The 22817-nt window shown below is 41.5% G+C and overlaps 1 long non-coding RNA gene across 1 annotated transcript; it reads left to right on the top strand.

Annotated features, from left to right (window-relative positions):
- The first annotated feature begins 17339 nt into the window (after positions 1-17339).
- Positions 17340-22404, top strand: LOC139070520 (uncharacterized). Its single transcript, XR_011521018.1, has 3 exons — positions 17340-17649; positions 20243-20293; positions 22326-22404. It is a non-coding gene; the product is annotated as an uncharacterized lncRNA (long non-coding RNA).
- The last annotated feature ends 413 nt before the right edge of the window (positions 22405-22817 follow it).

The raw sequence follows: 22817 nt of genomic DNA, 5'->3' as shown, positions 1-22817 counted from the left end.
GCGTTACGGAGTGTAACGTCCGAAGATGGCGCATCCAGAAAGACCGTCTGAAAAATGCTAACAGCAAGAGAAAAGCTTTTCGTGGTCCACAACGCGGCCGCTTCCAAGAAATTGACAGGCGGGTGTGTGAGTTTGTTACTGAGAAACGTAACGAAGGTCTGCCCATTACCAGAGCAATCATCCAGCTCAAAGCCTTGAACATTGCCAAGGAGTTAAACATACCGACCACAGAGTTTAAAGCCAGCACCGGCTGGTGCATAAGGATGATGCGCCGGAGAGGCCTCGCGCTGCGACGCAGAACCAGCCTTGCCCAGCACCTGCCATCAGACTTCGCAGAGAAGCTGCAGTCTTGTCAGCGCTATGTGATTGGCTTGAGGAAAAAACACTCCTACACACTGGATCAGATCGGGAATGCCGACCAAACACCGGTGTTTTTTGACATGCCTACATCTGTGACTGTGCACAAAAAAGGTGAGAAGTCTGTTATTGTGAAGTCAACTGGAAATGAGAAGAATCGGATCACCGTCATGTTGGCGTGCCTGGCAGACGGGACTAAGTTGGCCCCGTATGTGATTTTAAAACGCAAAACTGTGCCGAAAGAGCCAATGCCAGCTGGCATTATTGTGAGAGCCCAGGAGAAAGGCTGGATGGAGAGCGAACTTGTGGTCGATTGGCTGAAAGTGGTGTGGGGAACGCGACGCGGCGCGCTCAGAAAAAAGAGAAACATGCTAATTATGGATGCGTTCCGTGGACACTTGACTGATGCTGTCAAAACTCAGGTGAGGAAGATGAACGGCGACCTGGTCATCATACCGGACGGGATGACAAGCCAGCTGCAGGTGCTGGATGTGGTGGTTAACAAGCCTTTCAAGGACAACCTGCGCAGGAGGTACACAGAGTGGCTCCTGTCCGGTGATCACGCTCTCACACCGTCTGGAAAAATTCAAAAACCGACTGTACATCGGCTTTGTGAATGGATCCTCCAGGCATGGGATGCAGTAACAGCAGAGAGCATCATCAACGGCTTTAAAAAGTGCTGCATATCCAATGCATTGGATGGCAGTGAGGATGACATTCTGTGGGAGGAGGCGGGACCGCAGCGTGAGAGGGACAGTGACTCTGAGCAGAGCGAAGCAGAGGACATCTGTGAGTAAATGCCTCATGCAGACTTTTGAAATAAGTTTTGATTTGACATGTTAAGAGAAGTTCTTACAGTTTGACTACAGTGGGGATTTTTTTTTGTTCAGTACCGTTTGTGTAAAGCACTTTGAGTTGGATTTTATTTGTTTGATTAAGTGCTATATAAACAACATTTGATTGATTTCCTGACAGAACCCCAAAAGCTTCATAACTGATTTTTGTGATTGCATTAATAGGTAAATATTAAAGTAGTCTGTAATTACGGTATTACTGTATTTACCTAAAATTTTCAAATATTAAATATTTTCTTTAAGAAGTGAATTTAGCCTTTTTCTTAAAATTAATCTCTTGGGAAGGGGGGTCGTCTTATAATAGGGGTCGTCCTATATTCGGGTAAATACGGTAATTTTAAACGTAAATATGACCAGGTCAGAGGAAGATGTAGCTCGGTTTACGATTCCTGATTTAATAATCAGCTTTGAGTTTCCTTGTGCCTTATCGCTAAAGCTCAGTTTTCATCTTCAGTTGCAGTCTGGTGGCGTATTGGCCAAAGATCGTGAAAGGTCAAGAATTTGCCTATTTTTCAAGATGTAAATGTTTGGTTTGCAGTTGTAAGAGTTAATGTCATTAAGGAGCAACCATTCAATAAACAAGCTTTTTTTATCAGCCTTATACATTTATAAGGAGTAATTTGGGCCAACGACTGTTAGCACACAAGAGATCTTCCTACACCATCCAATGCAGAATGTACACAGTGGAAATATCGAAATTAGGAAATTTTAAACCACTTTTATGTTTAATTAATTTAAGACAAGCTCAGTTTTTTTCCTCTGGACCTTTTAATTTTGGGGCAGTAGTAGCTCAACAGGTTGAGCGGGTTGTCCAGCAATCGGAAGGTTGCAGGTTTGATCCCGGCTCCGGACAGAGAATTCTGCTGTTGTGTCCTTGGGCAAGACACTTAACCCACCTTGCCTGCTGGTGGTGGTCAGGGGGACCGGTGGCGCCTGTGCTCGGCAGCCTCGCCTCTGTCAGTGTGCCCCAGGGCAGCTGTGGCTACACTGTAGCTCATCACCATCAGCGTGTGAATGTGTGTGTGAATGGATGAATCAGTGTGTTTACATGCAGCCAGTAACCCTTTTAAAACCCGAATATTCACAATAACCCGGTTCCGCACGACCATGTAAACACCGCCAAAAACCCGGATATGCTCATAACTGGGTTTTTAAAAACCCGGTTACTACACCTGGGGTAACCCTTTTCTAACCCGAATGTTTGGTCGTGTAAACGCATATCGGGATATCCCCATCAAAGTGCGTGTTCTGCGCATGCTCTGTTCGCAAGGAATCTTGGTCTTTTGAGTAGCGAGACGTCTTGTATGCACCAGAACTCCGGAAGTAAACAACAAGTTGGGAGCAACATGGCGAGTCGCGGTAAGAGCTGCTGGTGGGTCAATACCAGCACAAAAGCGCAAACAAACGCGGTCGCTATCTCTTCTGAACTGGGAAACATGTTGTTTTCACGGATACCAGAACAAGAAGAACCGGAAATGACAGATATTGCGTCTCGGCGTAGTCCATACGTCCTGACGCTACCCCAACGCCCGCATTTAAATCGGGTTATGCAAGTTAGGGGTAACTCTTTCTATTTATGCTTGTTAACGGGTTATTCTGATCAACTCAGAAACCCGAATACCGACCTTAACCCGATCATAACCCGGATATTGGCTGCATGTAAACGTAGTCAATGAAACACTGTAGTGTAAAGTGCTTTGGAGTCTTACTGAGAGAGGCGCTATACAAGTGCTGGTCATTTATCAGTTATCATTTAGTTTCCGTGTGTCGAGAAAAAACATGCCTGCTGCAAATAAAATCCTGACTACTCATAACAACGTCAAACAAACTTGCTTCAAATATGGATCAAACCACCCATTAAGTCCCGTTTGACTCATGACTGTTGACACTTGCATTTTCATTTATGGAAGCTGTGGAAGATGTGTTGAGGCAGACTTACCATAAGGCAAAAGCAGGCAACTGCTTTCAGCCTCAGCTTATTAAGAAAAACACCAAATAAACAGGAAATATGGATTCATTCATTTACTCTGCTGGTAAACACCTTTTTTAACTATCTGAAGTGTTTTACAAACGAATCAAATCCAAAACAGCTGAATGCCCCGCCCTCTCACCAAGCTAACATCACAGTTTAAGTTATATTTGGTTTAGTCTACAAAAACCCAAAGAAATTTTCAGCAGCACTTTCTGAAAAAACACATAAAATGTGCTCCGTAAACACAAACTGATGGCGAACCACTACTAAACTAGGTAAGCTGATATTAAAATAATTAGAAATGTGAACCAATCATACTTAGAATTTGTTTTCTGAGCCTTACAATTAGGTTATTTTTATTGTAACATGTGAAGTAACTAATTGCTCTAGTTACTGACAATGTTCTGGTAAAGTAATGGTGGACGAAAGATAAAGACTCATTTGACAAAATGGGGCCAAAAAATTGTGTAATTTAATGGCTGATTCATGAAAAACTAATGGTTTGTTGATGTATTAATGGGAAGTTCAATGATGAACTATTGGTTAGTGATTTTTACCTTGAGAGCTGCTATATAAAAGATTACTTCTTTTTCTTCTTCTTCTTCTTCTTCTTCTTCTTCTTCTTCTTCTTCTTCTTCTTCTTAATGATGAACTATTGGTTAGTTATTGATGAACCATTGCTTATCATAAAAATCACCATGTTGTCACCAGTGTTGGGAGTAACGCGGTACAAAAGTAATTAGTTAGTGTAATACATTGCTTTTTGCTGTAATGCGGTAATGTAAGGCATTACAGGGAAAGAAAATGGTAATATTTACTCGGTACAATTGTCAGTAACGCAGTAATTACAACGCATTTTTAAACCCAGAATCAAGATGTGGATTTCCTAAAAATTCTAATTGCAGGAAGCCTGAAAAAGATCCAGTATCCACATATATGACGTCATTTATGGACTCAGCTTTGTGGGCATTCTATGAGCAGAGAGGACGCAGCGGTAACGGCTCAAATACTCCAGCTGTGTCCTGCGCGCGGCCACTGTTATATTCACAAAACTGCTCCACTAAATCAAAATAATTCCCCTGCGATCGTTTATATCAGCCCAAATTCTCTTGTACTTCATATACTTTTCAGCTGAGTTCATAATCTGTGCCCCGGTGATTTCAGCTCATTGCTGCTGGAGCGCAGCGCAGATTAAGCTTTTATTTATTTATTTTTTTTTGTGTGTTCGGTAGAGCCCTTTGGCTGATTAGTTAGAAAGTGGGAAATCTAGGAAACAGTTTTTCTGGAAGACGGAGACAACATGCAGCATGCAGGAAGGTTAGAGAGAGAAAGGGCCGGAAATTATTCACATAAAATCAAGAAAACAAAACAAAGTGCTTGAAAAGAAAAAAAGTAGGTAGATTTAGCCCCAATACACATTTACCAGTGAAAAGCAATAATATATAAGCATTTAATATTTATACATGTGATAGAATCAGATCACCCCAGAAGTCAATCCCACATCCAGGGCCGTATCAAGGCATTTGGGGACCAAGGCAAATATAGGCTTGGAGCCCCCACCACCTCACTCCCTGCTCAGATAATATAAGATGGCAGTGTGCTGAGAGTACAGATTGTTGTTGCTTTTATTTAATAAACAATCATTTTAAAGCACTGTTATTAGGGATGAGTATCCGGTACGGATACAGCATTTTTGACGAGTATGAGCATGATACGAGTAAAACTCGTAAATATCTGTAATCGTGCCGAAGGAAAATCCTCAATGGGTAACTGACTGTCTTCACGCTCTGTGATTGGCCAGTCAAATAGAGCGCCCGCCCCTCCCTACACACAAAACTGCAGCTGGGAGCTCTGCTCAGTCCGCGTCCGGTCCATCCACGCACACACACAGACAGTAACGGATCTCTGTGCTTGCTTCAATGTTCACGTTTCTTCAGTACTCCCTATGTTTTCTTCAGTTAGCTTCTTTTTAAAGTTACTTTAAAGTTATTTAAAGTTACTTTTTTCGTAACGTACGTGGTGCATTTGACAAGACAGAGCTGAAAACGGTTCGTGCTGCGTCAGTCACTGCCTCCGCTCCGGTCGCGTTTTTTTCCCCTCTCTCTCCTCTTCTTCAGGATCCACTCCCTCTTTCCTATTCACTCTCTCTCTTTACATTTTTTAATCACAATTGTCTATTTTTGTGCATTTTGAATATATTTTAATCATTTTCTAAATTCTTTTTTCTTTTTTACATGTTTTGTTTTTGTGAGGCGCCCCATGATTTTCATCTTGAGAGGTGCTATAGAAAAGATATTTCCTTCTCTCTCTCTCTCTCAATTCATGCACTTAATTATTAATGTTCTGATTTTATTGAAAAACTTGTTCTGTAATAGTTCCTTTACTATTGTGATCAAAACATTTAATCTCAACTCTGAGGCTGCTCTGTAAATAGTTTTCAAATAAACAATACACACAGCAACTTCTGATCAGACTTAAAATAACGTATTGATGTAAACCACACCCACTTCTGGGTTAGGCCACGCCCACTCCGAGTACAGATACAGATACAAATTATTTAGATGGTTGAACAGATACAGATACAGATAATGGTGTACTCACTCATCCCTAACTGTTATTATATCTGACTGTTTTTAACAGCAATCCTAGCTCAGACACCACATCGCTTTCCACATATACTGTATGTCATGAGCTCACTGAGCGTCAGATTACCAGATTCATATTGAAGTTGTACTGGTGAAAGTAACTTAAAGTAATGCAAAAGTAGTGTAATACCTTACATTTTAAAATCAGTATTATTGTAATGTAATGAATTACTTTAAAATGAGGGTAACAAGTAATCAATAATGCATTACAGCTTTTAAGTAACTTGCCCAACACTGGTTGTCACTTGTTCACTGCAGCTACCGACAGCACAAACCACAACAGTGGACTACAACAACATCCTTTTTGCAAAAGCAACTGAGTTAAATTGCTAATGTAAATCAAAGAAACTGTATGCTGCTGCAAATGCAGGTGTGCAGAACAAATACACCTATCTAAAAAGCTCCACACCATTGCACAGCCTAGTGCTAATGATTCATCAAAGATGATAATTGGAAAAAAAACATGTTGTTCGTTGTTGATAAAGGTCCATAATTGTTAGACTTCAATATGTCAAATGTTTAAACTTTCATGGCTCCTATTTTCTTAATACATATTTTGTTAAATCAACAGCAACTGTGAAAGACAACAGGTAAGACTGACATGTAGCAACAAGCTAACAGTAGAAACAAGTAGATCTTTGGTGAATATGGGCTGAAAAACAGCAACAAAGAAGCAAAGTGGAGGGCCTCATGTCTGCTTAACCTCAGGTCGCAAAATGACTAAATCCACCTCTGTTTGTCTGTGTGTGTGTGTGTGTGTGTGTGTGTGTGTGTGTGTGTGTGTGTGTGTGTGTAATAGAGAGAGAGAGAGAGAGAGAGAGAGAGAGAGAGAGAGAGAGAGAGAGAGAGAGAGAGAGAGGGAGAGAGAGAGAGAGAGAGAGAGAGAGAGAGAGAGAGAGTAATAATGGCTTTATCAAAATGCATGAGAGGTATGAGGGGCTTTATTAGGAAAACCACATTTTTATGTAAATCATGTGACAAATATCTCCTCAACAAGCCCAGAGGAACCTAAATCTCCCAATCAACACATTCCCATCAGGCTGCCAGAAAATATCAATGTTCCAGCTGTGTGTTTGAAATGTTTTGATAAACTGTTGCCAAGACGTCAGACCGTACACATGCACAGAAAGTAATTAAAAATTAAAGCTCGCTCTTTGAGACCCGAGAAGAGAGAAATCTGCTCCACCCACAGTCCTTCCATAATATTTTTGTCACACCCTTGCCTCGTGGGGGTTTTCTTTATTAGAGGGGAGAACTTCCATCTGAAATCTATTTGCAGTGTGGCGCTTGGATGCAGATGCCTTTGATTTGCCAATCAAGATGGCGACTTCCGAACGACCGCCACTGGATGGCAAAGACAGCCAGCCAGAGGCCTGTCAGTGTTCAAAGCCAAGGACTTTCTCAGTGTCTGTGTGCTGCTATGCCCACATTGTAGGAGTTGGCACATCAAGGAGCTGCTGCTGCTGTTGGTTATACATCTATGCACAAATACATTTTATTATAAACACGTAGGAAACACACTTGTATTCAGATGCACTGTGTGTTCCATTGGATGCACACACAGGCATTCAGCTGAAGGTGTTGGCAGGTGCTGCTGTTCAACACCGTCTCATCTGCTCTGTTCCGTCATGGGACAACACCTAGTGAAGGAAGAGCTGAGGAGAAGGAGGGCATGAATCGTGCCTCACGCTATCACACCAGCGCTGGAGAGAAGTGAGCAGGGAGAGCTTGAAAACAGTCAAGTGTCAATGGCAGAAGGCTGTAAAATCAGATGAACAGAGGTGAAAGTTGGAAGAAAAACAAGCAACGACGAAAGAGACGGGAAACGTGTGAGAAAAAATAAAGGCTTGTCTGCAGTGATGCAGAAAGTCTAAAGTAGAAGGAGAACTAGAGGCGCTTCTCAAATAAGCAGGTGTTGATGACTGCGAATCACTGCCACTTGGAGTGTTCAAAAAAAGGTGGTGTCATTATCAGCGCTTTTATAAAGTAGATCAAAGACAGAACAAGAAGAAGATGCATGAAAGAACAGGCTACATCAAGGGACCATGGTTCAGCATGGAGCGGGATTAAAGAGAGAGCAGGAGAACATAAACTGAAAAGGTCAGAAAGACCAATGAAGACTGAGCCCTCGTTATCATCAACACTACTGCTTACGGCGTTTGTTACTCAGAAGCATCGATGAAAGGGTGAACGTAAAACAACAGGTTATGTTAATACATGTGCTGCATCTCCTTTTGATATCTACTTGGACAATCAATGGTTTTGTTGAATGTTTAATATCATGAGACTTACAGAAATACACATTATTGTGTTGAATATATCTGTGTTTTCTATGGGATTATAATTCAGATCTAAGTTTAAAAAAGGCCTTGATAAATTTTGCCTCGCAGATAAAAATAATAAATGTTTGTTATTGAAATCAATGTAGTGGGGCCTCATTGTGTGTTAACAAATGGTGTGTTGTGGCCCCAGGAAGTGGAATGATTGGTCAACTACAGGATGGAGTAACGTAGCGTCCTTTTTTGACTGTGTGACAATTCTGCTTTTTCAACAGGCCACACTGTCCCTCCCCTGGAAGTGGACAAAATCCCACCTCTTTAGTAAAATGGTCAGAGAATCAGTCATTCAGGAGAAAGTAAAAGTTGAAATAGCATCAGGTGGACCAAACCATCACGACAAAGACAAATGGCATTATCTTTCAACCTAAAGGTTTTATACACTAAGGCAATCAACAAATACTTTGGTCTTTAAAATTGAATCATAGTTCTTCATAATGTTATTTGAGGACCTGGGGTCTTTTTTCCCTAAAAACCAATGGATCTGGCTTTAGATATTCAGTTACATACAATATACTGGAAAAGTAGCAAGTAAAAACAATAAAGTAAAAAAAAAAATTATTTTGTCATTGCGATTACTTCCCAACATTCAGATTGTAATTATTTTCAGTAAATCCCAGATGTCATTTAGATCTAGATCCATAATAAATTGAGATATGTTTTAAAAGTCTTCATTTCTAAATTCCAATGATCATGATTAGTGTCTCTGTGGTTCAGATATAGTTTTCTCAGCTAAATGGTAGATGATGTATCTATTTACCACCTCATAGTTCTAGAACCCCCCCCCCAAAACAAAGGCACTTTACAACGCAGCAGCCATTCACACACACGTTCCCACGCTGGTGGTGATAAACTACATTGTAGCCACAGCAGCCCTGGGGCACACCGACAGAAGCAAAGCTGACACATAATCAATGCCACCACTCCCTCTAATCACTACCAGCTGGCAATGAGGGTGAAGGGCATTGCCTAAGGACACAACAACTGCAACAAACTGTGCAGGAGGTGAACCTGCAACCCTCTGGTCATGAGGTGCCATTTAACTCCTCTGCTAGCATCGCTACCCAGTCAACGTGCACACCTGTTTCACATCAGTTCACCTGTCCCTGTTTTGTAATTACCTTCTTCAGTGTAAAAACAATGTGTTTTCATTCACCCGCTGTCAGATGCTCCTGTTGGGTAAGGGTTAGGGTTACCACATTGTTTATGAGGCGTATGTGAATTATGTTGGAGACATAACGAGTTAAAAAGTCTCCTCACTTTCAGTTTTTTAGAGAAAAGCTGAGTTCTGACATGTAAAAAGTTTATATAAAACTGAAAGGTTTGCAAAGGAATAGAAAGAGTACATATGTGCCACACTGTAACAGTACAGATGTCTAGAATGTGTGCAGAAAACCAGAAGTAGAGCACAGTATTCTCTAGCCTGACCAGCCAGCCCCACGCTTCTTTATGGGAAGCATCGGGTCTCGGAACTCTTCAATTCAAATAACCCCACTCCCAAAGAATTTTAATGAGCCGATCAGCGCTGAGCAGCGTATGTCACACAACGCAACGCAGTTTCTCATAAACAACGAGGATGGCGTCTGAAGCGGAGTCCGCTGCAGCTCTTTCCTCTGTTCTGTGCTAAAAGCCTTTCTTCTACAAAAAGACATTTGCGCCGTCGCCAGACGTCATTTTTTACTACAGCTAGAAAACTACAGCTAGAAAACTACAGCGTCGTTTGGTACAGTCGGCATTTCTGCCTTTTTCTGATTGGTTACTTTTGAGCTGGCTAGTCCCGCCCCTCATGTGCTTCTCTGCCTGTGAGTAACCCAAGCCCCTACAATGCAGGTGAAAAATTGAAGCAAACGCGGAATTGAAATAAATTGCAGTTCCACCCTCATCCACTAGGGGCTGGTGTCAGAAGCGAGCAAATCCTCATTGACTCCCATGTTAAAAATACCAATTTCACAGCAGAAATAAACATGTTTACAGCCTGGTACCAAAACTAATCAATTTCCCTCTGGGATTAATAAAGTATTTTTGAATTGAATTTAATTGAATTGAAAACATGTTTTTTGTGTAAATGATCTAGTTTACACTCATGACAACTCTGAGGGGGGTGAATTTTTTTTCTCACTCTTCTGTTTAAGTGTATTAAAAGCCTAAAATTCTGTATAATTAATGAGCATCAGACCCACGTGACCACAGAGCTAGCTCCGTGGAAAGGCCTCAGCCTGAGCCTCGGCCTGGCCTGGAAACTGCTCCGCCATTTTCAGTCTCGCACCTTAGACCATTAGTTGTAGCGTTTGTGTGTTCTTTTCGGATATTTTTTGTGCAATTGCTGGACACAATGACTTGCTGTGGCATTAATTGCACTAATAGGGCGTCCAATGAGTCTCCACTTCATTTTTTTCGGTAAGTAAAATTATATTTATGTATTGTAGGTCACTGCTGAGCTGAGCTTAGATTTTAACATGTACTGTTTAACCATGAAATTTAAATGTAATAGGGTAAAACCCAGTACATTTAACATAATGCTGCACTTTAGAAAATGGGTTGAAATATAACATGTTGGTGGAGCTGGGTTCCGACTATCGGCTTGTGAAGCTCTCGGGAGAACGATGTTTTCCACCCGTTTCTCCCCTCCCCGCAGCCCGGTGCATCTCTGTCTGATCGCGGCTTGTGTCTGCTGCGCGGGCTGCCGGCATGTGGAGCTCTGGGATGGAAACCTTTCCACCCGGTTCTCCCCAGCGGCAGCTCTGCGCATCTCAGATCGGAGCGGTGCTTGTCTGCTGTGCGGCTGCCGGCTTGTGGAGCTCTCAGATGACCTCTGTGTTCCACCCGGTTTTAGCCAGCGGTCAGCCCGGCGTATCTCTGACTCAGAAGCTCTGGTGTTATGCACAGTTAACTCCGGTAGTAGCTAGGTTGCTACCTCCGTTATCTTAGCTCCCACCTCCGCGTTAGCTTTGGGTTAGCTTCAGGTTAGCTTGTAGCTAGTTCGGCCGGGTGTCGCCAGTTGATCCCAGCCTTACAGCCCCACCCTCATCTCCACCTCTCTTCCCTTTTGTGGGATTGTCTGGGCTTAACGGAACCTGTGACACGGTCAAAATGGCGGTTGTGGCTACCTCCCATTTTTCTTCAAAAACGTGTTATTGGAGCAATGGAAACCCATTGCTCCAATAGTTGTATGTCGATGGAGTAGCCAGACTAGTTCTCTGTGTGGACAGAGGACGAGTCTAGCAGGCCAGCCAAATGATTCACAGTCAGTCACTACTCTTATGTGGGTACTGTCTTTTAACTGGCACAAAACAATGGAAGTAATATCTTCTAAAGAGCTGAAGCATTCAGAGGGGCAACAGGAGCTTGAAATCAGAGGTGTGGAGAAGTCTAATGGTTTTAGTGGTCTGTGACAGTGAGAGGTGGTTGAATGGAAAGACAGAATCCACCCTCTGCTGACCTTTAAATACTGTGGAATTCAGGATCAGGCATTTTGTAAAGGAACCTGTGAAACAATAATAAACAAACTAAACTTTTCAAACCAGCTTGCCTTAGCCCTAACCTGACTTATAGGTGCTGTCACACCCTTAATGCTCATGTATTGGTAAGCTTTCAACAACATTAGTAAAGTAAATATGTTGTTAAAGAAGGCCAGTTATTAGTTGAGTTTATCAACTTCTTCATCATGTTAATAAAGCAGACAGGTGAAATCCTGGGTTTTCTAAAAAAGAGAAGATGTAAATGAGTCAATACAATGGGTGAACTTATTGTAAAGTCCTTTTTTTTCTCCCATCTATGATTTAGTATGTCTCATAAAAGAGTGATTTGATTTTGATTTTAATAGGGCTTTAAAACTTTTTATAAGATGTATGTGGAGTGAATGTGAACTCAGACACAGTCTGATGTCATTTGGTGATGATGACCTGCTGTGGTCTCATCGGCTGTGAGTTGAAGCCAATAAGAGATTTTATAGTTTAGTAATGGTTTAATAATGAAAAATTATTAACAATTTCTGAATATTTGAACACTGACAAAGACTATGGCATGATATGAAGTCTAATCAAGTCTGTATACAGTAGTAGACACTGAGTAGAAATGGGACCATTGTTTAGCCCTGCCTTCTAAAAAAAAAACAGAAATATCACATGGTCTTAAGTCTTCAGACCCTTTGCTGTGACACTCATTTACATACACCTTCATTGGAGTTAAGCTGTGATTGATTCTACTGATTGGACTTGATTAAGAAAGCCACACACCTGTCTAAATAAGACCTTACAGCTCCCTCTCCTGATAATAACTTTTTACTTTCTTTGACATTGAATGTGTTACTACTAGTTTACCTGTTGAATTAATTATAGACTCACTAGGATAAACGTGTGTGTGTGTGCGTGTGTGTGTGTGTGTGTGTGTGTGTGTGTGTGTGTGTGTGTGTGTGTGTGTGTGTGTGTGTGTGTGTGTGTGTGTGTGTGTGTGTGTGTGTTTGTGTGTGTTGCTGCTCTAATCTTCAAAAATGTTGAGCTGAATTTGATATTCAATATATCTCAATATTCTTCCTCCTTTCAAATTTTTACAAGTTAACTCTCACAAGCTGCCTTGAGAAACTGTACATTAATTCATCAGTAGAATAATCAGCAGATAAGCAGCTTTCCGTACCTGTTTCCTGATTACACGGGAAAGGGCTTTGATCCGTCTTTCCACAGAAATGGGATAAAAAAATCTGTCAGCAACCATGATGAAAAGGCTTGCTAAAACACAAACATATAATATCTACAAGACAAGGGCTGCAATGGTGGCGCAGTGGTTAGCACAGTTGCCTCACAGCACGAAGGTTGCAGGTTCGAAACTCGGCTGCGGCCTTTCTGTGTGGAGTTGCGTGTTCTCCCCATGCATGCGTGGGTTTTCTCCGGGAACTCCGGTTTCCCCCACAGATCACAACATGCCCTATAGGTTATAAATTGTAAGTCGCTTTGGATAAAAGTGTCTGCCAAATAAATAAACATAAACATTTAAAACTATGAAGCCAAATGCAAATATTATAGCAGAACATTGACCCAGAGGTTTCCCGATCAAGCAGAAACATGAGGATACATGTAAGGATGCTTAGAGGTGGAGCAAGCTAGAGGCTAGCAGTAATTGCGCATGCTAGAAATGCACTTGTTGCATATTTATATATAAACGATACTGAGACACCTTGTTTGTTCTTGTGCTCATTGTGTTTTCTTTGACAAAGGAATGTCTCTTGAGCATCACTCAAAGCAGTTGACTTGAAATTGTTTTTACCATTTGAGAGAAATTTCCAAACTCAGAACAATGTTATCCAAAAATGATCTTGAGTTGATTATTCACGCCTTTGTATTGTCCCGTTTAGACTACTGTAATAGTTTATTTTCTTGTCTAAACAAAAAAATGGTTGTCCCACTTACAACAAGTTCAAAACTGTGCAGCTAGAATACTGACCCGTGCCAACAGAAGAGCTCACATTCCCCCATTCTAAAAGCCCTTCATTGGCTCCCAATTTCTTCTCGTATCAATTTTAAAATTCTTGTGCTGACTTTCAGAGCGTTGCATGGTCAGGCTCCACTGTGCGTTCGAGACATGCTCTGTCCTTACATGCCTTCTCAAAGGTTTATATCGTTGGATCTAAATCTTTTTATGGTCCCCCGTACTCGATTCAAGTCACGAGGAGATCACTCATTCCAGGCCGCCGCGCCAAGGCTCTGGAATGAGTTACCTCTGTTCTTACATTCTCTCGACTCAGTTGATGCTTTTAAGAGCAATCTGTAAACCCATTTGTTTCTCTGGGCATTCTAAACATATTTATTGTGCGGATTGGCTGTATATGACTTTATATGTATATTGTGACTGTAGCCTATTTATGTGTTGTTTTAACTTGTGAAGCACTTTGTGACCTTTTTGTCTGTGAGATGTGCTTTATAAATAAAGCTTACTTACTTACTTACTTGCGTGTTTCTTGTTTAAAATTATATCAAAATTTTAAAAATATTCAGACATCGCCCAGCTCTAGTTTCCTTTACTGACAAGCTACAGTGGCTAGTCCACTAACAAAACTGATTGTTGTCATTTTTACTTAGCTTCAATCTTTAAAGTTTGATAGCAAATTACATAAATGCTGGTGTTCAAAGCTTTCATTAGAAATCATAAAACAGTACTCTTCCAGAACCCTGACTGTGTTACTAGAGCTACATTTTGCAGCTGGTGGGGATATTATTGTGCTAGCTCTTCGGTCAAGTAAAACAAAAGGTTTATTTTTTCCAAATTGAGGCCATTTTTGGAAGCTATTTACAATCAGTAAGACAACAATTATTCATAGTTTTTAACTAGAAACAATAAATAGATGAGCAAATTCCTTCAAGAAACTGGAATTAATGAAGATTTGTCCTTGTTTTGTTTTCTAGGTTGTGGTTAGAGCGTTGATCCAGACGGTACGTGGTAGGATGACAGGTGAGTTAAACTTGAGACAGGTTTGCAAACAGGCAGAAAGACAAGTGGCAGAGGATCTGTGGCATGAGGAAAAACAAAGAAAGCCCATGGCAGTAAAACATAAACTACAAAAAACATTTTTTATTCTTAGGATGGAACCGATGGTTAGACTTACAAAATTGGCAAGTTTAACCATCTGGTCAAGAATGGAGCGAATCCCAGAGAGGACACGTTGTGAAGTAATGGGTAGGTGACAAACAGCTCTGCCAGGACTCTGAAAGCCTAGCCTGCAGAGATTCTCAGTGAGAAAGACAAACTTGTAAGGAAAAAGAGAAAGGGAGATGAGAAGAGGAAAAGGTAAACCCAGCTTTCACTAGGGTCCACGACAAAAAGAATTTGTAGTCAAGACAGCCCTCCTGATAGTTGCCATGGAAAACATTTTTAGAGATATTCAATTTATGCTTGAAAACCTTAAACACATGAATTGTCTGTACTGACTCTAGTCTCAGACCAAACCAGTGGCTTTTATCAGTTCAAGTGCACTTACGAGAGTCTGAGTGCTGTTGTCAGCTCACCTGTGACTCACGGCGTGTTACACCTGACAGAAAACATTATGAAGATGGCAAAAGTCACAGAATCAGCTCAACACTTAAGCTTTGCAGTGATTATTATTAAACTCTACAGCGTTTGCTTTGAGCTGAACACGATACATGCAATTACAACAGGAGATGGTAATGAGCCTGATAACAGAGCTAAAAACCCACTAAGTTCTGGAGCATCCTTGAACAGGGACATGTCACATTAACATATCGACAAAAAGAGCTAACGTTTGTTTAAACTTCGATGTGACTGCTTAGCTTGGGAAGCAAAAGGTTCATGAACCACCCACTGAGAGACCGAACCTTTGAGTCAGCACAGTGATTTGTGATTCACACCTCTATTACATCCTTTCCGTGCCAAAAAGTGACTGTGCCCTTTCAGGACTGAAATGTCAGTCTGTGGAGCGGCCCACTTTCCCACCAGACTGTTTCAAAAACAATTCAGGAAGAGGACAGATATTACCTTTGCCTGACAGCTGGATTCATATGAGTTTTGTGAGATCACCGTCACGGGAAAGTTAATCCTGCCAGGCTTCAAGCTATGGGCTGCGTATGAAACACAGTGGGTTTGGGCCAATCAGCTGTCAACTGGAGGCAGGTTTCAAGTGTGATGAGAGTCAGCAGTGAAGGCTCCTAGAAAGAGATTCCCACTGATGCTTCTGTATAAGTTACATCAGAGGTGGAACACTTCACGCACACCTGGCCTTATTTACTGAGGTCACATCCACTTCAAACTGGACTCAAACTCTTCGAAACTCTTCATAAACTAGTAGAACACGACAGGTAATTTGGGTAAAACCACATCAGCTGCTGCTAAATTGATAATTTGTCAGAATTTCTTCCCTGTAATTGGAATTAGAGGAAAACAATGACTTAGATAAAAGGACATTTGCAACAAGCTTAACCATACATCTGAGTTTGATGGTGGATTGTGCTAGCATGACTGCTGATTTTTGCAGTGCTGTTTTTTCCAGTGGTCAAGAGCGTTGCAGGATCTGTAAAGGTGGAAGGAGGATGTAGATCATATTTTCGGTTCAAGATCCAAGCTAGTCATATTGACCAGGCCTTGTAGTTTGTGTAGCAACTAGATCTGTGACTGTGATGCGTTGCCCTTCCTGTTTGCTCTTGTTGTCTTTACAATCAGTCTCCATGCATTTATTATTGCGTATTTAGTTGGAAATGTGTGCAAGTTTCTGACGTATTGTTCAGAGTTTTGGTTCATTCTTAAAGGGAAGACTATGCAGTTTTGGTTTGCTTTTAGCTCTTCCTAGTGTCCATTTTGTAGAACCAAAAGCAAAACCTCACTCTGCATTCATCTTTTATACAACTTAGTCTGTAAGCTGAAATGTCTCCCCAGCCTTCAATAGTATCTGCATGGGTGGTTTAAACAAACTAGCTGTGTTCATGATATAAAACATGCAGGAAACGTGTTGGTAGCAGATAGCAGTATCAAACCTGTCCAAGTCCCAACAGATGGGACCGGCACTGAAGTTGCAAATGCAGTATTCTGGCCACAGAGGGAGGTGGGGGTCTGAGTTACATTTCATCAGGGGTGTAACAGTACGCTAAGATTGTATTCGGTTCGGTGCAGTGTTTTGAAGAGCTCGGTTTGATTAATTTTTGGTATATTGTGTAACGTGAGGAAATATGGGTTTTCTGTCACAATGGTGGTGTTGGACGCAGCTGGGTCATAGCTGGGTCATTGAGAACTTTCACCTACAGATTAAGACCTGAACGCCAGCGAGTCTGGGAGGAAACCATAACATCAGCCACCTGCAGTCTACCAGAAGATGTGTTTCCATGAGTTGTACCCAGACCAAGTCAAAACATAAAGTTTAAACTTCTTTTTCTTGATTTTAATGTTAAAGTAACCCTTATCATTTTGCTCATTATAAATGTGTTTAATCAAATGAATGGTTCTTATGCTTTGGGGTAATTATAATGGATTAATGAATCCACACTTAAGTAGATAATGTTGAGTGTTTGTTACTGACCTTCACACACACTCAAGCACACAAACATTCACACACACCCACACACATCTTCTCACACAGTAAACTCCAGACACATTTGATGACGCACACGTTTGCTTTGAGAAGAGAAGGGTTTTTGGTAAGTTTCAGTCTTATGATACCAGTTCGTGTTGGACAACGAAAGAGAGTGGACCTGAAAACCGAAGGGGGGGCAGAGCCGGCTGGCTCGTTTCTCCCCCCTTTCACGCTGTTCCTGCCAAGCCAGGCAGAATAGCTGAATCGCGACTTCTAACGCAGACTCATTACCGAGTCTTTTGATTTCTGAGTGAATTAACTTAAGAAAGCGCATCGACAAAACGCTTTACCATCAACGTGTACCGAGGGCAACTCTGGACCGGTTCGCGGCGCATCTTTGTCTTCTTTGCCAGCCAAGGTGCCCTGGATGAAACATCCTAAGGTGACGTCCCGGGTCCAACAGAGGGTCCGATTTTCGGTGAGGCAAAACACGACAGATAGCGTTTTGATGCATCTTTTCCAACTAAGCCTAAGTTTATTCAAACCATCACTTTTCACTCAGACACCTGTTTCTTCCTGAAGCAAAATCAGATGCACACACGCATCCATCTCACCTCATCTCACCACACTTTGCACCCACACGCATCCATAATCACATCATATCACTCTCACAACTCACAACATTCTCAATCTTCATAAATTCACCAGAAGGTCTATTTGAGCAAGAACAGCATATCAACTGTTAAAGATTGTCCCACAAAGTTTCCAATGTTGATTGTATTTCCTGTGTGTCAATTTTCAAAATCATTAGTTTAATTTGAAGAATTAAAACTTTTAATCGTCAAACTGGTTTCCTCATTGAACTGAAACACAGTCACTCAGATATTATCGGCAGTTTATCGATGAAAACAACCTTTGAGTCTTCTTAACAATAAAACTGAGTAAAGGCAGTTTCTCCTTACAATATGACCAGCCAGCCAGTTTTACAATATGGCTGAGCAACCAAGTTTTTCTTTACAATTGTTATATTGATTTATTGTCTGAAGCGGCTCCTATAGTGAGCAAACAGGTGTCATCACAGAATGCTGATCTAGCATGATGTCTTTAATAATTTCACAGGTGACTTGCACAGCTATCAGTGCCACGCTCATACAGAGAAGTCTTGTGTTTGATTGTTGATGCTCCATGTTTTTATTTCTGCAGCGAGCCTTAAAAACTCACTCACAGCGCCCAGTTTCTTCTTTAAAACTCATTAAATAACAAGCTTCCTCCGCGCCCTCTTTTTCATTGTGGGATGAAAACTTTACATCAATTGTCCCAGGGCAAAAGTTCAGCAGATGTGTTTGTTTACATTTTTGCCGCTGGGTGCCTGCACAGTGTGAGAGAAGGGAGGGAGGGACGACGCAACGCTCCGTTCAGCATCTCTACGGGCTCCAGTAGCAGCGACAGCCAGCTGGTATGATCCGCTCTGAAAGGCGTTGATCAGAATTAGCAGATAACATTTTTTAAATGGTGATCAGCTGCACTTAAATCGCGCAAATAAAAATTCATTATTTAACGGAAAAAATAAACCGAAATGGTACGCAATTGGACCGACCCAAACAGGCCAAACCGAAATGGTTAAACATCCCCCCGTGAACCGTTACACCCCTACATGTCATCAACCCTGTAGTAAGTGTTATTTCAGAACCAACTGGCTCAAGGAATTGATTTAAAAATATGGAAAAACTGCAAACCATCCCTTTAAAGAACTGAAATGCCTGAACGTTGATGCCTTGAACCGTGTCAATAATGCATGTGAATTTTATTTTTTTTTCAGTAATGAGGGAGGGAAATTTACTAATAATAACATTTTATTTCTAGTGGGTTATAGCAAAAAACTCTTGGAGAAAAACTGAAACTTCTTTATTTTTATATAGATTGTATGATGTTGCTACTTTGGATTTCATTAAATGTGATGCACAGTTTAGGTAGTACCTTTAAAATGAGGCTTGTAAAGCCTTTTACCAACATTAATCAACATTTCTAGGTCAGATGTCTAGATCTGTGTTTGTTCACCAATCTTGTGTTTAAAGGGGCGACGGTGGCACAGGAGTTAAGTGCTCGCCCCGTAATCGGAAGGTTGCAGGTTCGAGCCCCTCTCAGTCTGTCGCTGTCGTTGTGTCCTTGGGCAAGACACTTAACCCACGTTGCCTGCTGGTGGTGGTCGGAGGGACCGGTGGCACCAGTGCTCGGCAGCCTCGCCTCTGTCAGTGCGCCCCAGGGCAGCTGTGGCTACAATGTAGCTCATCCCCACCAGTGTGTGAATGTGTGTGTGAATGGGTGAATGACTGGTTGTGTTGTAAAGCGCCTTGGGGGGTTTCAGGACTCTAGAAGGCGCTATATCAAATACAGGCCATTTACCATTTTAAAGGAGAGTATTGTTGAATTTTAGTTAAGTATTGCAACAATTTTAATCTTCTTATCATGAAAAATAGGCTTCTGACAGAATTAAAACTAATCATGTTGAAGCTGTATAATAAAAGACAAGGTTTGCTTTACTTCCCAGGTCATTATTACATTGTAGTCACTTTATAATCCAGTATGATGGAGGCCTATTTTGACAATAATGGTGTGTTCATTTGAAAGGTTTGCTTGTTACTAAAAGACTATATACACTAGTTTTTTTTTTGCTTTCATCTGCAGCTTCTAAGATCGTTTTGCATAATAAATCTTCTGTCACATTAAGCCCAAATAGGTATTCATGAGTCATTTATAGCTTTGAACTGTTTGGCGTCAGGATCCACTCGCCCTCTGCATGTTTAGTCACTTCAGTGCTGGCTTCGTGTTTAGGCCATCACATTTACATGTACACAGATATCTCTGGTTATGCATTTTCCAGGAGACTGGACTTCTATATTGGAGATAATAGCATCCAGCTGGTATTTGCGCAGCTGCTTGTGATTTGTACAAACACAAAGTGTCAACCGCCTGACAGGCAGTGTCGTACTGCAAACTGGCATCCACAAGGCTGACGTTATTGTTCAATTGTGCCTGCCAGATTATAATTTGCTTTGTTTGTTTTTTTGTAGCAGGATGAAGAAAGCTGATGATTCTCTAATGTCTAAATAAAAAAGATTGAGGTAAGTTGGACTGTTTTGGAACTGTTTGCTGCCTTCTCAGAAGGCCTCTCTTTACTTTAAAACACAATTTATTTATTTAAACATAATTGTATATGGAGGAATAACCGATTTAGATTAAACATCTCGTTTTCGAGTGGGTCCTCCTTTACTACAAAAAGAAGAAAAAAAAATTAAGAGCAAGACAGCAGAGTAAAAATTAAAATTAAAACATTACAACAATCATTTACAGACACACACACACACCCACCCACACACCCTCAAAGGCTCACAATACTTCACCCCACACTACACGACCCCAACTAACAAGGACAAAACAAAAGCAAAAGCCGCCAGTTGAGCAAATACAATTAGTAATATATAGACAATTATTCCTGAAGATGACTGACCAGAGCCCTTCGAAAAGTAGTGAATGATGTTTCAAATGAAATCAAAGCTTTATTTATAAAGAGCCTTCCGCAACCCTGTCAGGAAGCCCAAGGCACTGAACATGGAACAGTACAAAGTTAAATAAAGTGAATAAATCAGAAAATAAAAGCAGTTTTAATTACAGATTACAAATTACAAAACATGTGAAACATTCTAGTAGAATACAAATGTGTAAAACAAGGGAAAAAGTGAACTAATGAAAACTGTGGGATAGTCAACATAAAAGAGGGCCAAATTCAAACATGTTCAGGAAACGCCGAGCGGAGGGAGGTGGGTTTTTATGCGACTCTTGAAGAATGGCAGAGATGGGGACAGCCTAAATGAGGGAGGCAACTGGTTCCATAGTGACGGTGCTAGGACTGAGAAAGCCCGGTCCCCGTGAGTACGACACCTAGAATGAGGGACAACGAGCAGGCCTTGGTCAGAGGAGCGCAGAACGCGTGATGGGGAATGTCTGTTCAGGAGCGTGGCCAGATAGGGGGGAGCACCATCCTGGAATAAATTAAAAACAAAGATGAGGAGTCTGAAGTGTGAACGATAGCAAACCGGAAGCCAGTGCAGGGAGGCCAGAACTGGACTGATGTGGTCCCGTTTCCTGGTCCTTGTCAGGAACCTGGCTGCGCTGTTCTGCACAACCTATAGGCGACACAGTGATGACTGACACAACCCTGCATATAGAGAGTTGCAGTTGTCAAGCCTAGAAATTACAAAAGCATGTAGTACCCGCTCCAGGTGGGCTCTTGATAGCATGGGCTTGATTTTTGCAAGGCGTCTCAGGTGAAAGAAACTGGACCGGATCACAGAGTTGATGTGAGCATCAAATTTAAGTCCAGCATCAATTTTCACCCCCCAAACTGGTCACAACTGGTTTTGACTATGGAGAAAGAGGCCCAAGATCAACATAACGATCCACGTTCCTGCTGTTGGGGTGAAAAACAATGAGCTCTGTCTTTCCCTCATTCAGATGCAGAACGTTGGCCATTAGCCAAGACTTCACCTCGTTAACACAGGACACAAAGGACTGGATAGAGTGACCTTTCTCCTGACACAATGGAGAGTAAATATGGCAATCGTCAGCATAGAGATGGAATGATAGGCCATGTTTACGAAAGATTGACCCCAGAGGTAGCAGATAAATGGCAAACAAAAGAGGACCAAGGATCGATCCCTGCGGGACCCCCCAGCGGAGCCCCTCCCAAGAAGAAAAAACATCACCCAGTTTAACACAGAATGTCCTGTTGTGGAGATACCATCTAAACCAATCCAGAGCTGACCCTTTGATCCCAACCCATCGTTCCAAGCGATCCGGTAGAATCGCGTGTTCAACTGTGTCGAAGGCTGCTGTCAGGTCTAACAACAGAAGCACCACAGAATGATTAACATTGAATAGATAAAGGACGATTATTCCAATCACAAGGAGCCTTAAAACCAAAAGCATGTTTCCCTACCTCTCTTTTCACTCTAGGAACAACAATAAAGAGCTGGTCATTATGCCACAGGCTGTAAAGTGAATTATAGGAAATTAAATGTATTTTAAGATAATACGGATAATTGACGTAACAAGTTTTAAAAATGAACTGAAACCAGTGAAACTGTCTCCTTACAGCAGGTGCAAACCAGGACAACTGTCAACCGAAGTTACCAGGTATCTTGTGTTTTATTATTGTCAAATTAGAATGATTTTATACACCTTCAAGAAACATTTGTGTGTGTGTGTGTGTGTGTGTGTGTGTGTGTGTGTGTGTGTGTGTGTGTGTGTGTGTGTGTGTGTGTGTGTGGGCTTCTATTTGTACCCTTGTGAAGACTGGATTTGGGATATTTACCAACCTTCTTACGACCAATGGTCCTGGTTAGGACCAAAGCCCGGTCCTAATATGGAGTACTCCCTAGGGGTGAGGTTTACAGATAAGATGTGAACTGAGTTTTTGTTACAGATAACTTTAGGAATACACTGGTTAGGGTTAGGGTTAGGGTAAGGGTTTGGGTTAGCCATAGTGGACTCACATAAATGAATGAAAGCCAATACAATGTCCGAACATGGGTAAAAATACAAAGAATGTGTGTGTGTGTGTGTGTGTGTGTGTGTGTGTGTGTGTGT

Source organism: Nothobranchius furzeri, chromosome 7, assembly GCF_043380555.1.
Source record: "Nothobranchius furzeri strain GRZ-AD chromosome 7, NfurGRZ-RIMD1, whole genome shotgun sequence".
In the NCBI taxonomy this organism is placed as follows: Eukaryota; Metazoa; Chordata; class Actinopteri; order Cyprinodontiformes; family Nothobranchiidae; genus Nothobranchius; species Nothobranchius furzeri.
This window is presented reverse-complemented; position numbering and strand designations above follow the sequence as displayed.